Source organism: Arachis ipaensis, chromosome B4, assembly GCF_059453495.1.
Source record: "Arachis ipaensis isolate K30076 ecotype BB chromosome B4, ASM5945349v1, whole genome shotgun sequence".
Lineage (NCBI taxonomy): Eukaryota > Viridiplantae > Streptophyta > Magnoliopsida > Fabales > Fabaceae > Arachis > Arachis ipaensis.
In genome coordinates, this window is record NC_142439.1 from 113,529,396 (window position 1) to 113,536,588 (window position 7,193).

Genomic DNA, 7,193 nt, shown 5'->3' on the forward strand with positions numbered 1-7,193 from the left:
ATACAGAGAATTGAAGATTCAGAACATTCAGTAGAGGAATCAAACAGAAAAAGCTGGGCGTTCAAAACGCCCAGTGAAGAAGGAAAACTGGCGTTTAAACGCCAGCCAGGGTACCTGGCTGGGCGTTTAACGCCCAAAAAGGTAGAGATTTGGGCGTTAAACGCCAGAATGGGCACCATTCTGGGCGTTTAACGCCAGGATGACACTAGAGGGAAGATTTTGTTTTTAATTCACATTTTTTTTCAAGTTTTCAAAATTTTTCAAAATCAAGTCTTTTTCAAATCATATCTTTTCAATCATATCTCTTTCAAAATCAATTTCTTTCCATTTTATACTTATTTTTTTTAAATCCTTGCTTCAATTAAAGATTTACTTCAAAATTTTCAAGTTGTTACTTGCCTATTAAGAAAGGATCAAACTTTAAATTTTAGAATCATATCTTTTAATTTCTTGTTAGTCAAGTAATCAACTTTAATTTTAAAAACTTTTTTTTATAAAATTGATTTTCAATCATATCTTTTCAAACATATCTTTTCAATCACATCTTTTTCAAAATCAATTTTTTAATCAAATCTTTTTCTAATTTCAAAATCTTTTTCAAAAATCACTTTATTTCTTTCCTAATCTTAGTTTTCGAAAATCTCAATCAAATTTTCAAAATTTTTTTTAATCTTTTAAATTTCGAAAATTCTTCTCCTCTTTTCAATCCTTCTATTTAAAGGACTGAGACTCCTCATCAAGGTGCAATTCGAACTCTATCCCTCTTGATAAAGTTCGAATTCCCTCTTCTCCACCTCCTCCTTTTATTCTTCTTTTCCTCTGCACCTCAAAGAATCTCTATACTGTGACATAGAATATTCCATACTTTCTTGTTCTCTTCTCTTTCATATGAGCAGGAACAAAGATAAAGGCATACTTGTTCAAGCTGATCCTGAACCTGAAAGGACCTTAAAGAGAAAGCTAAGAGAAGCTAAAGCACAATTCTCTTTAGAGGGCCTAACAGAGCTGTTCAAGGAAGAAGAAGTCATGGCAGCCGAAAATAACAATGCCAACAATGCAAGGAAGGTGCTTGGTGACTTTACTGCACCTACTCCTGACTTCTATGGGAGAAGCATCTCTATCCCTGCCATTGGAGAAAACAACTTGAGCTTAAGCCTCAATTAGTTTCTCTAATGCAACAGAATTGCAAGTTTCATGGACTTCCATTGGAAGATCCTCATCAGTTCTTAGCTGAGTTCTTGCAAATCTGTGATACTGTCAAAACCAATGTGGTTGACCCTAAAGTCTACAAACTTATGCTTTTTCCTTTTGCTGTAAGAGACAGAGCTAGGACATGGTTGGATTCACAACCTAAGGAAAGCCTGAACTCTTGGGAAAAGCTAGTCAATGCCTTCTTGGCAAAGTTCTTTCCATATCAAAAATTGAGCAAGCTTAGAGTGGAAGTCCAAACCTTTAGACAAAAGGATGGTGAATCCCTCTATGAAGCTTGGGAGAGATACAAGAAATTGATCAGAAGGTGCCCTTCTGACATGCTTTCAGAATGGAGCATCATAGGAATCTTCTATGATGGTCTGTCTGAACTATCCAAGATGTCATTGGATAGCTCTGCTAGAGGATCTCTTCATCTGAAGAAGACGCCTGCAGAAGCTCAAGAACTCATTGAAATGGTTGCAAATAACCAATTCATGTACACCTCTGAAAGGAGTTCTTGAGATTGATACTCTGAATGCCATATTAGCTCAGAATAAAATATTGACCCAACAAGTCAATATGATTTCTCAGAGTCAGTCTGAAATACAAGCAGCAACAGGCAGTACTAAGGAAGCTTCCTCTGAAGAAGAAGCTTATGATCCTGAGAACCCAGCAATGGAAGAGGTGAATTACATGGGACAATCCTATGGAAACACCTATAATCCTTCATGGAGAAATCATCCAAATCTCTCATGGAAGGATCAACAGAGACTTCAACAAGGTTTCAACAACAACAATGGTGGAAGAAACAGGTTTAGCAATAGCAAGCCTTTTCCATCATCTTCTCAGCAACAGACAGAGAATGCTAAGCAAAGCCACTCTGACTTAGCAACCATTGTCTCTGATCTAATCAAAACCACTCAAAGTTTCATGACTGAAACAAGGTCCTCCATTAGAAATTTGGAGGCATAATTGGGTCAGCTGAGTAAGAAAATTACTGAACTCCCTCCTAGCACTCTTCCAAGCAATATAGAAGAGAATCCAAAAAGAGAGTGCAAGGCCATAACCACATCTCACATGGCCAAACATGGAGACGAGGAAGAGGCAGTGATTCCCACTGAAAAAGACCTCAATGGACATCCACTGACCTCCATGGAATTCCCTAATGAGGAACCATGGGAATCTAAGGCTCAGACTGAGACCATAGAGATTCTATTAAATTTACTTCTGCCATTCATGAGCTCTGATGAGTATTCTTCCTCTGAAGAGGATGAAGATGTCACTGAAGAGCAAGTTGCTAAGTACCTTGGAGCAATCATGAAGCTAAATGCCAAGTTATTTGGTAATGAGACTTGGGAGAATGAACCTCCATTGCTCATCAAAGAACTGGATGACTTGACTAGGCAGAGATTACCTCAAAAGATACAAGACCCTGGAAAGTTCTCAATCCCTTGTACCATAGGCACCATGACCTTTGAGAAGGCTTTGTGTGACCTAGGATCAAGCATAAACCTTATGCCTCTCTCTGTAATGAAAAAGCTAGGGATCATTGAGGTACAAGCTGCTAGAATCTCACTGGAGATGGTAGACAATTCAAAGAAACAAGCTTATGGACTTGTAGAGGATGTCTTGGTAAAGGTTGAAGACCATTACATCCCTCCTAATTTCATAGTCCTAAAGACTAGGAAGTGTATGGATGAATCCATCATCCTTGGCAGACCCTTCCTAGCCACAGCAAAAGCTGTGATTGATGTTGACAGAGGAGAATTGATCATTCAAGTGAATGGAGACTCCCTTGTGTTTAAAGCTCAAGGATATCCCTCTGTCACCATGGAGAGGAAGCACGAAGAGCTTCTCTCAATACAGAGTCAAACAGAGCCCCTATAGTCAAACTCTAAGTTTGGTGTTGGGAGGCCACAACCAAACTCTAAGTTTGGTGTTGAACCCCCACATTCAAACTCTAAGTTTGGTGTTGGGAGGTTCCAACATTGCTCTGAACATCTGTGAGGCTCCATGAGAGTCCACTGTCAAGATATTGATATTAAAGAAGCGCTTGTTGGGAGGCAACCCAATCTTTACTTATCTATATTAAATTTCTATTTTCTATTGTTATTTTATGTTTTTTTTTGTAGGTTGATGATCATGTGAAGTCACAAAAATAATTGAAAAAGCAAAAACAAAGTGAAAAACAGAATGAAAAATATAACACCCTGGAGGAGACAGTTACTGGCGTTTAAATGCCAGTAAAGGTAGCAGAATGGGCGTTAAACCCCCAGTCTGGCACCATTCTGGGCGTTTAACGCCAGAAAAGGGCACCAGACTGGCATTTAACGCCAGGAATGGGTAAGAAGCTGGTGTTAAACGCCATAAATGGGCAGCAGCCTGGCGTTTAACGCCAAGATTGGCAGAAAGGGGCGTTTTGCACGCCACTTGGTGTAGGGATGAGATATCCTTGACACCTCAGGATCTGTGGACCCCACAGGATTCCCACCTACCCCACCACTCTCTCTCTTCTTCACCCATTCACCAATCACCTCAATACCTCTTCCCCAAAAACCCCTCACCTATCAAATCCCACCATTCTCTTCACCACTCACATCCATCCTTCATAAAACCCCACCTACCTCACCATCCAAATTCAAACCACTTTCCCTCCCAAACCCACCCTCTATAGCCGAACCATACACCCCCCTCACCCCTATATAAACTCATCTTCACTCCTTCATTTTCACACAACCTAAACACCAATTCTCCCCCTTGGCCGAAATACAAAGCCCACTCTATCTCCTCTATTTCTTCTTCTTCTACTCTCTTCTTTCTTCTTTTACTCGAGGACGAGCAACCTTCTAAGTTTGGTGTGGTAAAAGCTAAAACTTTTTGTTTTTCCATAACCATTTATGGCACCAAAGGCCGGAGAAACCTCTAGAAAGAGGAAAGGGAAGGCAAAAGCTTCCACCTCCGGGTCATGGGAGATGGAGAGATTCCTCTCAAGGGTGCATCAAGACCACTTCTATGAAGTTGTAGCCAAGAAGAAAGTAATCCCCGAGGTCCCTTTCAAACTCAAAAAGAATGAGTATCTGGAGATCCGACATGAGATCCGAAGAAGAGGTTGGAAAGTTCTCACCAACCCCATTCAACAAATCGGGATCTTAATGGTTCAAGAGTTCTATGCCAATGCATGGATCACCAAGAACCATGATCAAAGTGTGAACCCGGACCCCAAGAATTGGCTTACAATGGTCCGAGGGAAATACTTGGATTTTAGTCCGGAAAATGTAAGGTTGGAATTCAACTTGCCTATGATGCAAGGAGATGCACACCCCTACACTAGAAGGGTCAACTTTGATCAAAGGTTGGACCAAGTCCTCATGGACATATGTGAAGAGGGCGCTCAATGGAAGAGAGATTCAAGAGGGAAGCCGGTTCAACTAAAAAGGCATGACCCCAAGCCCGTGGCTAGGGGATGGTTGGAGTTCATCCAACGCTTAATCATTCCCACTAGCAACCGGTCCGAAGCTACTATAGACCGGGCTATCATGATACATAGCATCATGATTAGAGAAGAAGTGGAAGTTCATGAGGTTATATCCCAAGAACTCTACAAGGTGGCGGACAAGTCCTCCACTATGGCAAGGTTAGCCTTCCCTCATCTCATTTGTCACCTCTGTAATTCGGCTGGAATTGACATAGAGGAAGACATCTTCATTGATGAGGACAAGCCCATCACTAAGAAAAGGATGGAGCAAACAAGAGATCCCACTCATGGACAAGAGCATGAGGAATTTCCTCATCATGAAATCCCTGAGATACCTCAAGGGATGCATTTTCCTCCACAAAACTATTGGGAGCAAATCAACACCTCCCTAGGAGAATTAAGTTCCAACATGGGACAACTAAGGGTGGAGCACCAAGAGCATTCCATCCTCCTCCATGAAATTAGAGAAGATCAAAGAACCATGAGAGAGGAGCAACAAAGGCAAGGAAGAGACATTGAGGAGCTCAAGCACTCCATAAGATCCTCAAGAGGAAGAACAAGCCGCCATCACTAAGGTGGACCCGTTCTTTAATTTCCTTGTTCTTTATTTTCTGTTTTTCAAAAATTGTGCTCTATGTTTATTTATGTTTGTGTCTTTATTACATGATCATTAGTGTCTAAGTGTCTATGCCTTAAAGCTATGAAAATGAATCCATCACCTTTCTTAAATGAAAAATGTTTTTAATTGAAAAAGAAAAAGAAGTGCATGAATTTCAAATTTTAAAACAGTTTAATTATCTTGATGTGGTGGCAATACTATTGTTCTTCTGAATGAATGCTTGAACAGTGCATATTTTTGAATTTGATTTTTTATGAATGTTAAAATTGTTGGCTCTTGAAGGAATGATGGGAAAAGGAGAAATGTTATTTGATAATCTGAAAAATCATAAAATTGATTCTTGAAGCAAGAAAAAGCAGTGAAAAGCTTGCAGAAAAAGGATATATGCAAAAAAAAAAAAAAAGAAGAAAGAAAAAGAAAAGCAAGCAGAAAAAGCCAATACCCCTTTAAACAAAAAGGCAAGGGTGATAAAAAGGATCCAAAGCTTTGAGCATCAGTGGATAGGAGGGCCCACAGGAATAAAATCCTGGCCTAAGCGGCTAAACCAAGCTGTCCCTAACCATGTGCTTGTGGCGTGAAGGTGTCAAGTGAAAACTTGAGACTGAGCGGTTAAAGTCGAGGTCCAAAGCAAAAAGAAGAGTGTGCTTAAGAACCCTGAACACCTCTAATTGGGGACTCTAGCAAAGCTGAGTCACAATCTGAAAAGGTTCACCCAGTTATGTGTTTGTGGCATTTATGTATCCAGTGGTAATACTGGAAAACAAAGTTCTTAGGGCCACGGCCAAGACTCATAAAGTAGCTGTGTTCAAGAATCAACATACTTAACTAGGAGAATCAATAACACTATCTGGATTCTGAGTTCCTATAGAAGCCAATCATTCTGAACTTCAAAGGATAAAGTGAGATGCCAAAACTGTTCAGAAGCAAAAAGCTAAAAGCCCCGCTCATCTAATTAATACTGATCTTCATAGATATTTTTGGAATTCATTGTATATTCTCTTCTTTTATCCTATTTAATTTTCAGTTGCTTGGGGATAAGCAACAATTTAAGTTTGGTGTTGTGATGAGCGGATAATTTATACGCTTTTTGGCATTGTTTTCAGTATGTTTTTAGTATATTTTAGTTAGTTTTTATTATGTTTTTATTAGTTTTTAAATAAAAATCACTCTTCTGGACTTTACTATGAGTTTGTGTATTTTTCTGTGATTTCAGGTATTTTCTGGCTGAAATTGAGGGACCTGAGCAAAAATCTGATTCAGAGGCTGAAAAAGGACTGCAGATGCTGTTGGATTCTGACCTCCCTGCACTCAAAGTGGATTTTATGGAGCTACATAAGCCCCATTGGCGCGCTCTCAATTGTGTTGGAAAGTAGACATCCTGGGCTTTCTAGCAATATATAATAGTCTATACTTTGTTCGAGATTTGATGGCCCAAACCGGCGTTCCAAGTCAGCTCAAGAATTCTGGCGTTAACTCCAAAACTGGCACAAAAGCTGGAGTTAAACGCCCAAACTGGCACAAAAGCTGGCGTTTAACTGCAAGAAAAGTCTCTATACGAAAATGCTTCAATGCTCAGCCCAAGCACACACCAAGTGGGCCCGGAAGAAGATTTCTGCATTAATTACTAATTTTTGTAAACCCTAGGCTACTAGTTCTCTATAAATATGACCTTTTTCTATTACACTTTTTGGACACATTTCATATACTTTCATAGTTCTTTTCACATTTGGGGGCTGGCCTCACGGCCATGCCTGGACCTTGTTCTTATGTATTCTCAATGGTGGAGTTTCTACACACCATAGATTAAGGTGTGGAGCTCTGCTGTTCCTCATGAATTAATGCAATTACTACTGTTTTTCTATTCAATTCACGCCTACTTCTTCTCTAAGATATCACTTGTTCTTCAAC

The 7,193-nt window shown here is 39.8% G+C and overlaps 1 non-coding gene across 1 annotated transcript; it reads right to left on the reverse strand.

Moving 5' to 3' along the window:
• Window positions 1–1,427: 1,427 nt before the first annotated feature.
• LOC148568831 (small nucleolar RNA R71) lies at window positions 1,428–1,535 on the reverse strand. The gene has a single exon (XR_015882030.1). It is a non-coding gene; the product is annotated as a small nucleolar RNA R71 (small nucleolar RNA).
• Window positions 1,536–7,193: the final 5,658 nt, after the last annotated feature.